This window comes from Spea bombifrons, chromosome 13 (genome assembly GCF_027358695.1).
Source record: "Spea bombifrons isolate aSpeBom1 chromosome 13, aSpeBom1.2.pri, whole genome shotgun sequence".
Classification (NCBI taxonomy): Eukaryota; Metazoa; Chordata; class Amphibia; order Anura; family Pelobatidae; genus Spea; species Spea bombifrons.
In genome coordinates this window covers 3,342,043-3,358,989 of record NC_071099.1, presented here as the reverse complement: position 1 = coordinate 3,358,989, position 16,947 = coordinate 3,342,043, and the positions used below count along the sequence as shown (strand labels likewise).

Sequence of the window (16,947 nt, the reverse complement as noted above, 5' to 3'; positions counted from 1 at the left end):
CACACACCACGCTGGCTCCATGCGGTTATATTAATGCGGAGCTTCCCAAAGCCAAAGGTTCCCATCGCCCCATTGCGGTCAATATCTAACGCCAAGCAACTTTCTGTTCCTTACTCGGCCAGTAATGTCTCACACACACCACCGCCTGGTATATGGACGTAGATGAAACTCTAAACGTTTCGCGAAGAAACGGTGATGCCCTTGCACGGCACGCCGCTTAACATATCCTGGATTGTTAACCCTGTGGGATCGTGTAGGAGAATGTTGTTGGTAAAAGGAAAGATCAGCTATGTAAAAAGGCTTAAACAGGAGTAGGAATTATATAGGGTCTCGGTAAGTAGTTTCTTGGATATGCTACTGATTTTCATTTGAGTGTGTAATCTGTACACTTATCCAGAGACATGCCTTACTAGATAAACGAATTGGTGGTATTAGCGTGTGCAGTTATTACACCATTCATATGTTATAGCATCAGTGGTGTCACTGACGTGTTAAGCCACCTAATTTGAGTGCTTTCATCTCTCTGGGCTTCAGATTGGAGCTTAAGTGCCATCTACTTGACCAGTTCTTCACTTCAACGTGAGGACGTGCTGATGACAGGTCTATTGAATCTGAGACCAGCCTTATATCTGAAACTCAGGCTGACCAAGCAGGGCTTTGCTGGCATTATTTCGTGTGACTTTGTTATTTATGTAACTCACTGAGACCTTTAGAAGGAGAAGAATATATCGTATTTACACAATTCAATTCATATGCTGTACATAGAGTTATTAGAATGACTTTTAAGCCCATAGAGTACTGTGCTACGCTCATTCCCACCAAACTTTCTGAGCTGCTAGAAAAGAGGGAGATCAAGGAAGGAAAGAGGGACAGAAGGATGTAGGCCTCAGCGATGGGACTGTCCATCCTAAACAGACACTTGGCACATATGCCATTGCAGTTTTTCAGAACAAGAGTAAACCTAGCAATCTGCCATTTTTTGTGCATCTGTTCTAATATTTACCTTATCCTGGGGATACGCACCCATGAGTGTAATGCTAAAAGATGCACACGATGGAAGCCATTGTCAGTGTGAGTTTCTGAGGATTGTTTTAAGTGGTGGTGTACAATAAGCGTGCATATTGGGTGGTATGTGTATCTGATGGGGTGGTGGTATGTCTGTGCAGAGCTAGATCTGGTAATTTCAGATTCCAGGTCCCTATGATGAGGACCAGACTGTATACAAAGTTTCCGGCAGTGTTTATATTCCATCTATAGGCCCTGGGTAATGAGGGAGCAAAGACGGTGAACAGGGTCGTAATTTCCTTAATATCAACAGAATTCTACAAACCCCTAAAACCCTGTTTCAGTTGTTATCCTTCTCTTTTTCCCCCATGTGTTTCTTCTCTATTATCCCCAGCTCTTTCTACTGCTCTTTTTATCCTTTCCTCTCACTTTCTCTCCCCCCTCTCTCTTTCTCTCTCTCTCTCTCTCTCTCTCTCTCTCTCTCTCCCCCACTCTCTCTCTCTCCTGGCTCTCTCTCTTTCTCTCTCTCTCCTGGCTCTCTCTCTTTCTCTCTCTCCTGGCTCTCCTCTTTTTTCTCCTGATCACATCTGTTCCAAGTGTGTGTGAGGGTTGCACAGAGCAGTGTTACCCTGGGGAGTTCTGGAACTATTTCTGCAGTTTGAAGCACAGAGCCGCACTTGTGGGGGGAAGAGGGGGTGCGGTGGAAAACATTGCTCACTGAATATCTAAAAAAACATGCCGTTTATGTCACTCCTTTAACAACGTCTGCTGCCAGAGACGGATAATGTAATACGTGTATAGCTGCAGCGCTTCCTACTTTTTATGCGTGTGCCATATAACCAATTGTAACAAATTCCCGTTGGATAAACAACGTTCCTGGGATAAAGTATTCTTCAGGTGGGAGTTCTGCTAGTGATTCCCTCTGGGGAAGATTGGGGGGGGGGGTATAAGGTCTTCTGCTTCCTATGCCCATGATCCCTATGATGCATTGTTGATGTTTAGTAAAAAGTTGTACAATGTGTCCAACAATAGTTGGCTTCTCTGCTTTTCACCCCCTTTGGCCCCTTTTCCTTATCGCATAGTGATATACTTCACAGCATAATTTTGCATTGCCGTCATAGAAAATCACCATTTTGATTCCTTTCTTCACTTTTTCTACTGTGTAGATATAGATGTTTTCCATCCCAGCTATTCAATATAAGACATAAATGTTGTTGGTTTTTTTTAAACTTCTCTTTTGGAATATATATATATATCAGATCTGTGTGAAATTCTAACCTTGCAAGTTTCAACTACTACCCAAAACTATTATATGGGTGTGAGTTTGGCTGATTCTGCTCTGTTGAAGCTTTTTGTACAGTATAGCAACTCTTTGGGGATTTCGTAACATAGAAACATAAAATTTGACAGCAGGTAAGAACCATTCGGGCCGTCTAGTCTGCCCATTTTTCCTGATGAAAAGACTCAGACTTTAATCGGTCATTGGCCTCGTCTTAGATTCAGGATAGCTTTATGCCTATCCCATGCATGTTTAACCCCTTAAAGACAATGGGTTGTCCTTAAACCCATTAAAGACAATGCATCGTGAGCCTGTACATGTATGGGTTTTGTTGTGAAGGGGTTACGTTCCCTCACTATATTAGCCTCTACTAATTCTGCTGGGAGGCTGTTCCATGTATCTACTATCCTCTCATTAAGTAAAACTTATTTGCATTACATCTAAACCTCTAGTTTTAGATTATAATGTCTTATTCTAACTTTTCTTCTCCTTTGAAACAAACGTTCTTCCTGTACTCTGTTAAGTCGTCTGAATAAGGCTATTGTGCAGCTCCGTCGTTCATTGTTTTATCTTGAATCTGACTTCTACACATCTACCAACCCTTTAAAGAAGAATACACAAAATCAGAATCATTACCTTCCAGGCTGATTCACATCCGACCTACTGCCCTAACACACTGCCAGGTGTCTGGAATATGATGATCAGGCTTGGACTGGCCATAGGGCATATAGGTCAAATGCCTGGTGGGCCACTGGATCTGGGTGTATTTTTGATTTGTGGAAGCGTGTCATCATTAAATCTGTAGGCTGCTGATTTCAATGCCAAGGCCTGTTTTCTTCTTAGTCCGACCCTGCTGCCGATGGTGGCCGCTTTCACTAACATTACTTTGTTTGCTGTGGAAATCCAGTAGGATACAGCCTAATTATTAAAGCATATTATTAATAATGTATCTTCATTAAATGTAAGGTATTTTCCTAACTATTTTAGCCATCTAGGAAAACATGCACCTGGTTTTACTTGTTACCCCACTCCTTAATTCATGCTATACACTCTATACCCTCTATACACACTCTATACCCCCTATACACACTATACCCCCTATACACACTACAAACTATACACACTTTACACTATACATACTATACCCCCTATACACACTACACAATATATCCCTTATACACACTACACACTATACCCCTATACACACTATACCCCCTATTCACACTAAAAACTATACACACTTTACACTATACATACTATACCCCCATACACACTACACGCTATACCCCTATACACACTATACATACTATACCCCCTATTCACTATACACGCTATACCCTCTACCCCCAAATGTCTTATTATTCTTCAATGTACCGGTGCCAGTTCCATTTTCAAATCCTTCTACTCACTTGAGGTTGAATTGTGGCTTTTTTTGTTGAATGCGTGGATATATCTAATATATAATATTTGTGGTATTTTGTAACACGCCTGTAATTTCACCTGACTTTTAAGGCGCAATAGCAATCACCTCTGATTTCCAACCACAGAAAGGAAGACCTGATAAATATAGTTTCCACATCCTGAACTACAGCCCTGCTAAGTGGCCAAAGAACAGATTAAATATAAAATCCTTCTAAAATGGTAAGTAGATACATAACAAATGCAGGAGGGATTAAAGCAGTAAATTGACTGTGCCCCCCAATATTCCAGGTGTCCAAATCAGGAGACTGTTCCACTTATCTACTACTCTCTCAGTAAAGAACTTTCTTATGTTACATCTAGTTTTATAACATGCCCTCTTGTTCTTACGTTGATCCCTTTTCAAGTAAACTTTCCTCCTGTACTTTGTTAAAAGTATTTAAATGCTTCTATTGCATGCCCCCCCTCTTCTTTCCTCCAAGCCGTACATATTAAGATCCTTAAAACTATCCTGATAATTTCTGTCCTTCAAAATACTTACCATTTTTGTAGCTCTCTTCTGAACTCTCTCCAATGTGTCAATATCCTTCTGGAGATGGGGTCTACAGAACTGTACGCAATACTCTAGGTGAGGCCTGACCAGAGATCTGTAAAGTAGCAGAACCTCCCTCTTTCTCCTACTAATTCCTTTCCCTACGCAACCCAACATCCTGATTGCTCTTTCAGATGCTTTATTGCATTGTTTGCTTACAGTAAGTCATTTGCCATTTGAGTTGTTCCACCCAGAAGGTCTACCCTGTTGCAGATCTTTTTATCATCTGTACAATTACATCCCTTACCATTAAGACATTCTGTAATATCACTAATACAAATATCAAAAAGTTCAGGTCCCAATTCTTCCTCTGAATATACACCATTACTCACAACCTTCTGCCTCCTATCACCAAACCACTGCCTCATTTAGCAGAGTAAGTGGAACAGCACCTTTAACACCAGATGACTATGGTTTCCTGTAGCTCTGGGCCTGGTTTGAAATCTCTATGGACTTTTTACCTCATTGTTTTAATCGAATCTGACCCACCAGCGTACTGGGAGATCTGCAGCCCACCCGAAGAAAAGACTCCAGCTACATCGTGTTAACACGCGGACAGGATCAGTGCAAGCAGCCCTGTTAACTCCGTGTCCCGGTGTATGAGTGACACTCTGCCTTCTCCAGCCTTCATTGTTGGCTCCTTGCTTTTGGAGATTTTTTCCTGCAGCTATATATAAGGATTCAGTCACGTTCTGAGCCATCTACTAATCTTTTAGTGTCCAGATGTTCCCCAAACCGCTTGTGATGTTTGTAGAGAGCCAGCTGTGGAGATTAGGAACATGCCTTCTCTGCTGTACCCCACACAGAATGGCTTTTGAAGCTGCAGCCCTCCCTTCCCTTACACGAAAACACCACCTTCCTTCCTTCCCTTCGTGAAAGCCAAACAGGCAAAATGAGCACAGATTCTCATCCAAACAGCGTAGGGCCTGGATTGTCTTCTGGTTAAAAGTGGTGAATAATAAACCAGAATCACCATTCCTTAACGTGTATAAATACTAATGCCTTCCGATAATACAAGGCTGAGTAGAGAGAGAAAGGCTATATGTATTTTGTACACAGTGTTTGGCATCTGTATGGTGGAACAATAGACATTTTAAAGGAACATCCCAGCCATCATGCACACTTTAACAAAAGCTGTATGTAAACACACTTACACACACTTACTCACTAACACGCACATACACATGCATTCTAACACACACTCCATCTCACCCCACTTACACATACATGTTCACAAACACCTAAACATAAAAGCTCACACACACAATCATACACCCATGCTCACACACACAATACACACACAAGTACACTTTCATCGAATTGGTGCAGTCCAGGTCAGAAGGGACCTTTCTGAACAAATTTGAACCGGTAGGAGGAGACACAAACAAGGGGTGGCAGGGGTCGCACTTGGCCCCCTAGAGGCACGACACGACCCCTGCAGTTACACAAGTGCCTCTGCTGACTGCTGTGTTTGGCCAGGCACGTTTCTTGACCCTTTGTATACTCAGAACTAGTTATCTTCAGCATTCTTAAGGGGACGCTAACAAGACCCACCATGTGCATGCACAGAAATCGCTATCAATGATTTGAATTAAAAAGTGATTTTCTGTCAACGATTTGCTGCAAATTTTATTTAATTACACTTTAAAGAATGCATAGTAAAGTGCTCACAAAGTCCTTCATAGTTACTCCACTTGGGGAGCCCTTGAGTTTCAGCTGCTCACATTTACACTGATCCAGACTCTTGAAATGCTCCAGGCTAGGCTGTAATCCTATTGGCTGTCCAAACGTATGCTTTGGCTCAAAGGTCCAGTTCCACTTGCTTCACTGAATGTAACATATTTGTTACAAAAGTTAGCATTAGAAAAAAGAAATATTCCTTTAATCATGAAAAATGTTGCATTATTCATAATTTTTGCTGGAAACACTCCACTGTCACACCAATTAACGGTTGTTGCCAATAACATGACAGATATGCGAAGGTTTATGTGGTTGACACGCTACAGAGCACACTTTTAGCCACTGGTACAATTTCATAAATCATGTACTTTTTCACACTAGCTGGGGGCAACATATATGTTTTCTTGGGCTGCATGTGCCCTGTGCCCCTGAAGAACATCTATTTCTAATTTGAGCATTTCTCATTGGATTATCAGCGATCACATCCTCGTTACTAGGATCATTAACGATTTGCAGCATATAAACATAGTACGGTACTCGTACAGATATATCACAGCTTAGCAAACCTAGCCCACTTTCCCAGTCCATTCTGCAGCCCCCCTTCCTTACCAGTCCAAGAAAGGACCAAGGGAGACCTCCATGAGGCCCCCACCTCTTTCCAGCTTGTTAACCGAAGAGCGTGGTCGCAGGGGGGGGGGTATAGCATCAAACACTCCTCTTCCAGACAAAAGGACTCTTCAGATCCTTCAGCCCCACCCCAGTCATTTTCCCCACTAAAAAAAGTATTAATGTCTTAACTTGCCACAAAAATTAAAGCATATAAAAATGTTTTAATACCCCGCTTCTTGTTGGTTACTACTTCATTGTTCCTTATTCGTGTCTGCCTCAAGGATAACAGCAGATAACGTGAAGAGTCCTTATAGATTTCCTTAGAAGATTTTTTATTTTTAACCCCTCTCAACTCGGTTTTCTTAGAATTTCCTTAGAATATTTTTTATTTTTAACCCCTCTCAACTCGGTTTTGTTTCTCCATCCATTTCTCTTTAGATAGAATCGAGGACGGGACAGTACGTTGTTTACTTTGAATTCTCGTTTGGCTGCGTCCCTATGTATCCATTGACTCCAGAGGCGCCAAATGTTTTTCTATATCACGCTAGTCCAACAACCTACTTAATCATGAGGCAAAAATGCAATACCGTGGTCTCTTTCAATGTCCTCTCATAATGATCTTGGTAGCGTCACTATATAACCCCTACGCTGCGGTAACCGGTTGCTGTGTGACAGGATGTGCAGGATTTACATGTAATATTGTAGAGGTAGAGGATAATATAACAAAATGCCCGACCCGTCGATGAAATCCCTGTGGTTTGTTGTAACCCAGCTCGTGATACCACTGCGGCCTTCGTTGATCCAGATGATGAGAGGAAAAGGGGAAGCAAAGGAAGGCTTACTGGGTGGTATTGCAGCTCATCTTAATACTTTCATAGGGATATTAAGACCCTCATGTTAAGGCAACTCTAATGGCAAAGTCATAAAACCCTCAAGCCTTCCACCGCCATCATTCTTATTTCATATTATGTCTATGTTCTGCTCAAAAATGTTGGCGAGTGTTCATCTTTTGAGTATTACTGCCACGTTTATCATAATAGGTGCATCAGCAGTTTGTTGGACTGTGGGCCTTATAAATAAAGCGATACGGACATTTCTTACACATCCAATGAAAACCTCAACAACACATTCTTAACCACACAACAATATCACCGGGTTAACGGGCATAGACAGACACCCCTAGGATTTAATGCCTTACAGTCCCGGTTCTGCATCTCCCACCATTTTGAAATTGCAGGGGGAAGGGAAACCAATTTTAGATCTTCTTCCATGAAAAATACCTTCCAGGTCCCAAGCTTTAACCCTGTCTCAAAAATAAAGCCCTAATCAGCAAGCTCAGCCTAGCCCTAATCTTTGCCCTACTCTGAGCCCCCTCTTCCTACCCTCATTGATCTTGGTGGCTGCTGCATCTCCTCTGTTATTGTTGTCCTTCGTCATAAGATTCCCAAATCTTCTACTTTGTCTCTGACATAAACTTCTTTCAATTTTATTCCTAAAACACCGATGACACAGGCACCCATTAAACGTGTCTCAAAGGGTTTTCTCCTTTTCTAAGCTCATCTCTGTTTTCCTGTCTCCCTTTTTACTCTCGCTCCCCACCCCCGTCCATTATTCTCTCTCTCTTACATGGTTTATGATCTCAGTCCAGCAAAGTCCTTGTTTCTATGGAGACAGCATGGAGGTGTATTTGGGAGGTTTGCAGGGAGATGGAGAGAAAGGAGTATTTGCACAAACTCTGGCTGAACTCGCTTCCTGTACAGGGAGAATGCTCCGTACAGTGACTGGGGAAATGACTTCACGCGTGTCAGAGGTCTATCCTGAGAATCGTCACCGAGGCTTCACATTCACCATGCCCCCGCCAGCCCAACGCACCCTTGTCCTACATCTGACAGCCCGCTGATCTCACATTGTCAGCACTTTTTTCTCCAATGCCTCCCACTACTTCCCACAGCCTCCTCCTATATTCCACAATGTCCCCGCTCCCTCTCTGGCACTCAAAAAAGAGGAAATCTCATGAAAAATGACCTTTTATAGTAAAATACTCCTTTGCAGTATCAGTTATTTTGATTGTTAGATTTTAAAGGCTGCTAAGAAGCCCCCCTCATTTGCCAAAATCCGTTGACCTGTCTACTGTAATTTCTTTAATATTCATCAAAATTCTCGGGAGCAGTGAACAGGTCGAGCGGGTCAGCAAGGCTCAGCTTGTTACTAAAAATGCATTAGCTCCCATACACAGGGCTTTTTTTTCCCCTTTTCCAAGTTTTTAAATGTTTTACAGTGCTGGAGAATGTGTCCATCTTTTAGAAGATACTGATATTAATTTGTTAATGATATCTCATCCACAGAGACACACCGTGGTAGAGAATGCAGTTTTATTTCTCTAGCGTTATAAACAGCTACACTTATAGCGCAATAACTAAATAGAAATAGATACCGAGTTACGCCAGCTGGGCAAATAGCAGCGCCTGTCCTACCTTGCCAAGGGTGGCACTTGCTCCCTAGAAAAGAAGCCCATGGGTTATTGGCCCAACCCAAATCCCCTATCCTAAGCCTAGCCAAGTATTCAATACACCACTACTTTATAGAGTAAGTACTGTATATGTATTCTGTTCCCATCTAGTTGTGGCATATAGATGGGGAGTTTTATAAATGTTTTACCTCTTGATATATGCACTGATTCACCCTTATTGTAATCATTTATGTATACCTTCCCACAATTCAACTGGCAAAAGAGTGACTTGGTTGTTGTTAGAGGTGTAGCTAGGAGTCAGATCTTGATGTGAAATTACATGTGACTAAATTCTCCCTTCAGCCCTCGTCCCTCACGAAGCAGCGAGGAAGACGCTTTGTGTTTTGGTGTTGTGCAGCTCTAGCACATCTGGCATTAATTGAGATATCCCAATAAACCAGCAGGAGCCAGGCAAAAAAAACAAACAAAAATGCATATACAACAGGGGAAAAAATATTCTTAAACATCCACTCTTGTTTATCCGAAACGATAGCTTTCAGTAAGAGAGAAGTTGGCCTGTCCAAAGACCCAACACGGTCAAGGAAATGAACAGGCCGAAATGTTGCATGGGTCCAGTAGAAGGGTACAGTTAAACCCAGATCCTCTGTCCAGGCCTTGAAGAGGTTAAAAAAACGCTGATCACTCTGTCCTCCGGGGTTTAAAGATGGCAACTACCCCATCATGTGACCTACATTACTGTTTGAGGTCCTTATTCTACGAATGATCTAGGGCTCTCTGAAGTTGCGTTTGATCTGTTTTCTTCTCACAAGCAGCCCTCTGTTTCAGCGGGGATGCCCTTGTTATGTGGGAAATGGTTTGGTGGCCATCAGGTGACATTATCTGTGTTTTAGTATGAGAGAGTGTGTACTTTTTTATAGGGTTATTAGTATTTCATCCTTTTATAGTAGATATCAAGAATCAGAGATGAACAGACATAAAGACACATGGATGTGCATTGTATGTTTCAAAATACAGCTTCTTGCACAATCCTTCTTGTGTACGATTTAACACTTTCTTGAGTTCAAATTATTATCGGTGTTCGATTGGTGTGAAATCTAGAGTTTTGAAGGTTATTTAAAAAAAATATGGCTTTGTTCATATAGTTAAAGGGACAATCTAGTACAGCCTCACCAGTAAATAGTACATATTAAAGTACTCACCCTTAAAGGTAGGTGTTTTTTCCCCCACACCCTCTGTACTTCACTTTTCATGCCAAGAAAGCATTCCCAATGAACTTAATAAGAATGCCTTCTGCGCTTGTGAGCAAGAAGTCTTGTTAGCCAAGCCTAGAAGCCAAGAAGTTGGGGAGCAAGGACACGGTGCAAGTAAATAGAGGGTATTCTGATGAGGATGGGACATGCTAATAATTAAAAATACATTAAAGTACACACGGTGGCTGGTGAGTCCCTTTAACTATTGTGCTATAGTTTTGCATGAGAATGGGTCTCAGCGCTTCTAGATTGTGAGCCACAAGCAAGTAGTCAAATGCCCATAAGGAGAGCTGACTTAACGAGAGCAATCATTAGCAGAATGACGTCAATACTAATTCATCAACGTGTTTTTTTTGTACGTCGCTTCAGAACGTTTTGTACGATAAACGATACATATATGACCTCATCTGACCGTTTTTGGCAGATTGCTGAGCCTTCATCTAGCTGTTTCAAGTTAGACCATTTGGATATCATTGGATGCATTTCTATTCAATAGATACGCCTAATCTAATTACACACTTGCAACAAATATAAATAGTCACAAGGCAGTTTTGTGCTTCATTCTAGAGAAATCAAATACAAAAGAGAATCGATGTCTGATGCCTTTGATGATTGATGTGTTGTTCTATAATACTCATTATAACAAGGCCATGTTTATTAGTTGTTTTATACATAATAGTTATTTCAACTCGTTTTTGGACCGAATTCAATTCTGGGTGCATGAAGTAGGAAAGTTAAACCCTCGATTCTGCTAAACCTAACCCATGGCAACTGTAGAACAGTCTGAAAGACTACAAGTTTCCCATCAGAAGAGAAAGGAGATATAATGGACACAGGAGGCAGGCTTATGGGAAAGAAGGAGCAATGTTAGAACAAGAGGCCTCTAAAACTATAGGGTCTGAGGCTTAGATGTAATGTAAAGAAGTTCTACTCTACTGGGAGGGTAGTAGATAAATGGAACAGTCTCCCAGCAGAAGTTGTGGAAGCTAATACAGTGAGGGAACAGGCATGAGATAGACATAAAGTGATCCTCACTATGGGGCCAGACCAGGTGAGGATTGGATCCTTTACATCAGGAAAAATGGGCAGACTAGATGGGCTGAATGGTTCTTGTCTGCTGTTGAAGTCTATGTAATGTACACTCACTCTAAAACATGGTCCAAAACCTAATATCAAGCATGGAAAAAATCAAACTACCCCTTTTGTGATCTGTGGGAGGATAACTCGTAGTATCATGTTGTCTATACAGAATAGATGGTGGAACCCCTGGGACCTCATAATGCCGGGCACGGTGCTGCTATAGACAACCTTTGGCTTTTGCTGCGTTTCTTCTTCGACAGTTTACTCCTGCACAAGGGAGATGCGTTTCCTTGGGCTCTTTTTGTCAACTAATAGGAAACAACTGTTTCAGCTACACTTAGTTCCTTAATTATATTTTTTTTTTTTTACCAAAGATTGACAAGAAACAATGTTAAATGATTGACCTACCATAGAAATTCAATAGTTAATTCTTGGATAATCGGTGGTACATAACAGCAGTGTATATACTACACTAAACAAACCAAGAGTAATTAACAATATTAATTATAAATATATTACTATTAATGTGATTGTAAGCATTTACTGTTTTATAAAAAAATGGAAAAGTAAAGCGCAGAAAATAATAAATAATAAGTGTAACCATATTCCAAAGATACCTGTGTAATACATCTGGGATATATGCCAGGCAGCTTAATATGTTTTTGTGTAAATACTCTGCATTTTCGTTTTTACAAGTCACTGACTTTTAAGTTGAATTATATCTTCTACTTACTACTGTGTTGCCTGTGTTGACACGCCATTGAAAGTTTAGAGAATTTAACCATTTGGCAGCACCATTAAACTCTGAGTTTACACATGTTTCTCCTGGAAGAAGAGTCAGGTAAACCCTGCATAATGCATACTTAAGAAATCGTACTGATTTTAATATACGTTATATTGGGCCAACTCTGCACTTCTTGCAAGAGAAAAATTCAGGGTTTGAGCCTCCATAAGCAGTTCTTGGCTTCTTCTTAAGTTACTTTGAATCACAACTGTGCCACATATTCACAATTTCATGAACAAACCTCCGTTTCCTTGATGGTTGAAGGCCAAATCCTTATGGTTTATTTTTTGGGGTACGGTACCCTATGTTAAGCAGCCAGCTCACGGTTTTGAGAGATTAGGATAATGGACAAACCTGGGAACTTTCAGGGTTTTGCCCCTCTTAGGGTGAAGGGGCAGATTCTCGGGTTCACACAACCTGGGACTGATCTCCTTCCTATTCTTCACTGCTGTGATCATATCTAAGACCACCAATTGTTGCTTTTTTGTGTTTATGGTTGAGATCCCTCCCTAAATGCAGGTGACTTAATTAAGTGCATGTCTAAATAAGGACAAGTCAACATTTACTTGAGGACCACTATGAGCCATTTGGTGAACACATTTGGCAAGTTACTACATAGATTCTTCATGACAGTTAATATTTCCAGAGTCACAGTTAATTTAGAAGGTTCCCAGGTATGATCATAGAACAGAGGTGAATGAATGAGGAGAAAGGAAACAGTGAATTAGAAGGTTGAAGGTGTGTATGAATACTTGAGGTCGGAGCAGTTGTAACAAATAGTCTAAATTCTTAAAATATAATTCATATTTTTCTTCCGGCTTCTCCGTGTGAGCTGTGTAGCCATTCTGCTGAACCTCCGCGCGGGACAGCACATCCCATCACGTTCGCCTTTCCTGGTCATGTTGGCATCAAATACCCAGGGCAAAGAATTCACCAGGATTCTGAGGAATGCATTGATATCTCCGGCCCGCGGCCCGCTCCCACCTCCAGCTACTCACCCGAGAACATTACTGTCATTCCTTCGCTGCCCCATACACAGCTGGGCATATGCGCGGAGACTTCATTCTGCATCCTCTAGTGGGGGCTTTTATTTAAGTTCTGCTGGCAGAGAAGTACCAGCCGCTGAGATACAAAAGACAGCCTGTTCTGACCCTGTCCATCCGGCAACGTCTCAGCCTTTGATCTGAGTATCAAATACAAACTAATATTTGTCTCTCTGAATATTTTCTCATACTACCCAGAGCAGCGATAGCATCATTCAACACGCCCAATGGGGTCAGTTTACTTTTCCATTTCATTTACTTTGCATTATTATTATTATCATCTTTTATTTATATAGCGCCAACGGTTTACTCAGCACCTCTCACAGTCCATACATGCAAGGGGTCTGACAAAACTAGAAGTGACCAATACATTAGGTTAAGAGGGTCCTGCTCACAAGCTTACGATTTGTAGATGTTTTATTAATTTTTTCCTGCGGTTAAAGGTGCTGTTCCACTTTAACATTTATTTCACATGTTACGCAATGAAACCTTCCTAGATCTGTCATTTCATTCATTCCTCTAAATGTTTAATTTCATTAACATTTTTTTCTGTTGTTTTGGTGACAACCTATCACTGCCCTTCTTTTGTGTCACATGACAATTAAGCGTTCCCATCATAAAATAACAAATCAGGCAAATGCTTGCTTGATTAAGTACAATTTCTGAGAAGGTTTTGGGGGATTCAACAATATTAGAAGTTATGTTTGTAATGCTCCATTTAGTTACAATCCTCTAATGTTTACTGCAAGATATTCGTATCCCAGCCAGCCAGCAGTAAGAATAAATGAAAGGGTTAAAAGTATTCTGATCGGGGATACTGCTACTGGTTTTATTTGTGGTGGAATCTGGAGGGGGGGGTTGGTCTGCCTTGTAATCCACGGCTTTAATAATCTCAAATATAATTTTATTAAAAACTCTTCGAAATACATGTGAAGCGATGACACGTGCCTTATTTATTGGATTTCTAAAGGAAATATTTGGCAATGTTTTCCTGTTGAACAAAGCAAACAAACTCCGATCACTTCATTTAAAAAAGTTTTGATGTTGAACCATATTCTGGGAGATAATCCCCATAATTCCATATCATATTAACCCCTTCTGTGCTTGGGGTGTGTCCACTACATTGAATAACCCTCTGATGCTCCTATGGGGGGGGGATGCATATAACACAAGCCAGATTAGGAAAGCCACGCCGCCTTTATACGTTTGTGTCTCAGTTGCAATAGCGCCAGCTTTCGCAGGTTGGCGCATGTGCCGCTCGCCTGCTAATTCATTCGGATTTTTTCATTTTGTCATTATCGTCACTTGGACAGAAATTTGGGTTTGTCGCCCTGAAAAACGTCAAACTGCGCTCTACAGTTTGTCAGGGAAAAGGTTAAAGTGTTTAAGAAAGTTTTGTGCCTCCAACCGCACTCTGCTCCTCCTTCTTCCTGCCTTATAGACATTTATGAACCAATATAGGTTACTTCTTCAAAGGCCAGATTACTCCAGAAAGCTTTAACTTCATAAAAGAACATCTTAGTTACGTGACCCGGGAATACAAATAAAAAGCCCTCCGCAGGGCAGCAAATGTTAGTAATTAAGCCACGGAGCATGTATTATATATCTACAAACACGCCCAGAGGTCCTGTCTATACATAATATCTATACATTATATCTATACATTAACATGTGTTATATATCTACAAACACGCCCAGAGGCCCTGTCTATACATTATATCTATGCATTATATCTATGCATTATATCTATACATTATATCTATACATTATATCAATACATTAACATGTGTTATATATCTACAAACACGCCCAGAGGTCCTGTCTATACATTATATCTATACATTATATCTATACATTATATCTATGCATTATATCTATGCATTATTTCTATACATTATATCTATACATTATATCAATACATTAACATGTATTATATATCTACAAATACGCCCAGAGGCCCTGTCTATACATTATATCTATACATTAGCATGTGTTATATATCTACAAACATGCCCAGAGGTCCTGTCTATACATTATATCTATGCATTATATCTATACATTATATCTATACATTATATCTATGCATTATATCTATGCATTATATCTATACATTATATCTATGCATTATATTGTAGACATTTACATTGAAATTACCGGTGTATTGAAACAATTTATTACAGTCCCTGACCTAAAGAGCAAGTCAGCAGCTTAAATATATATACTTGTCAACAGTCCCAATTTGGGTGAGACAGTCCCAAGGGGAGGAATTGCCAATGTATGCGCACGCGACATCCGGGACGCAGGAAGGAGCAGTGATCCGGGGATAAGAGAGCAGCGCACAGTATGGTTTGGGGAGCTCGGCGCAGAACGTCCCCGGGGGCAGGATGTCCTGGGAACTTGGTGGATGGAGTCAGATGATGCTAGAGGGGCAGAAGTGGTGTGAACTGGTGCGGCACAGAAAGCAAAACAGAAGAGGCTGCGCAGCTCCACATCTGGTCCACATCTGTGCGGATTCACTACCTAGCGTTCTGGGCCAGAGAGCGGCGACCGGCGTCAGATAACACTCCCCGGTGGCCGTGTCAGAATCCCACTGAACATGTATAACGGTACCGGAAACTACACACAGCAAAGAACAGCCATGAAGACACCGTGTGCAGCGATACATTATTGCGATCAACTGCTCAGCTTCAACACAGATATAAGTCTGAGGACACGGCTGTGTAATAGATCTTAAAGATGTACGTCGCTGGGGTCCATCTGTAAGCCGGATGTCACCTCCTGGCTTCTGTATGGCCCCTAGCCTGCTTGAAAACCTCATGGGTTCTAATGCATCACATATTAGCGGTGCCCCAGGGGCCACAACCTTATTCTTTCACTATGCAGACCCCTCTATGGGAAAAGTCAGCAATACGTTTGATGCAGATGAGGATATTGTGAATAATCCAGATAGACTTCTTATTACATTTAATATATAGATCACCAGCCTATAGAACCGTCTGGCCCATCTAGTCTATAGCAATGTCCTAGAGAGCGGCCAGATGTAATTACATTAGATGTAATGTAAGAACGTTTCACATTACCGAGAGGATGGTGGATACATGGAACAGCCTCCCAAGTGGTAGAGGGAATTTAAACATGTATGGGATCGGCTTATGGCTCCGGAATCTAAGACAAGAGCAACGACTGATTAAAGTCCGAGTCTCTACGACAGGAAAATGGGCAGACTAGACGGGCCGAACAGCGATTATCTGCCGTCACATTCTATGTTGCTATGTAAATTTAAAGGGACACTCCAACCATCGTATGCACTTTATTATATATGATAGCTGGGAGGGTCCCTTTACATTTTCATGTGCTTCGTTTAGCAAATGCCGAATCCCCCCCAATTGGATGAGCCCCTTTCCCACCCCCAGCTAACCCCTATATGCCATGACGCTTTTTTATATGTTTACATGTTAAAGGCTGGTGAAAGGCTGTGGAATAAAAAATAATAAAGAGCAGCGCAGGCGTGCGCCCATACCCAGCAACCTTTAATATATAAATAAAAGATAATAATAATAATAATAATAATAATAATATATTATAGTGCCATTATATAATGTTGCTATTACATCATAATTTGGTAAAAACAAAAGGTAAAGTGTGTCAGTGTGTATATATATATATATATATATATATATATATATATATATATTTGTATATATATAATTGTGTGTAAGTATATGTGTGTATATAT

The 16,947-nt window shown here is 41.0% G+C and overlaps 1 protein-coding gene across 3 annotated transcripts in view; it reads left to right on the top strand.

Annotated features, from left to right (window-relative positions):
- SEPTIN9 (septin 9) overlaps positions 1-16,947 on the top strand; it is an 87,712-nt gene that overhangs the window by 52,027 nt on the left and 18,738 nt on the right. The window lies entirely within an intron of this gene.